Here is a 429-nt window from a genome sequence, read left to right on the forward strand (position 1 = left end):
TACAGTATTCACGCGCGTTTGTGACTATCTCCTGCAACTCACCCGTGCGTCACACTCTCTCTCCCGCAACTCACGCGCGTGTGTGATCCTCCCCCGCAACTCACGCGCGTGTGTGACTCCCTCTCTCCCCTGCTTATTACTTTGATCCGAATAACTCGCCGCCTCCGGGGAGTTTCGAAAGCTGCTTTGCGATTCGAATAAGATCTCTCTTCATTAGCCACGTCTTGTAAACCTCGCATCGAGTCCGCCACCTTCATTAACAGAGGGAGGAGATAAGAGAAGAAAAAAAAATTTACGTTTCTAGTTTGCATGCGAAATGTGATTTTGACTTGAGTTACTTAAGGTTGCTCATATTGCATTTGCGGCTCAGATGTCTCGTTGGCTCCGCAAGACACGTGGGAGTGTGGCGGCCTCGTCTGCTGGGTCTCT

General features: G+C 50.6%; 1 protein-coding gene across 1 annotated transcript in view; it reads right to left on the reverse strand.

Annotated features, from left to right (window-relative positions):
* The window catches only part of LOC119585965 (adipocyte enhancer-binding protein 1-like), an 11,178-nt gene that overhangs the window by 9,573 nt on the left and 1,176 nt on the right, over positions 1 to 429 (reverse strand). The gene's annotated exons all lie outside the window — the stretch shown is intronic.

This window comes from Penaeus monodon, chromosome 20 (assembly GCF_015228065.2).
Source record: "Penaeus monodon isolate SGIC_2016 chromosome 20, NSTDA_Pmon_1, whole genome shotgun sequence".
In the NCBI taxonomy this organism is placed as follows: domain Eukaryota; kingdom Metazoa; phylum Arthropoda; class Malacostraca; order Decapoda; family Penaeidae; genus Penaeus; species Penaeus monodon.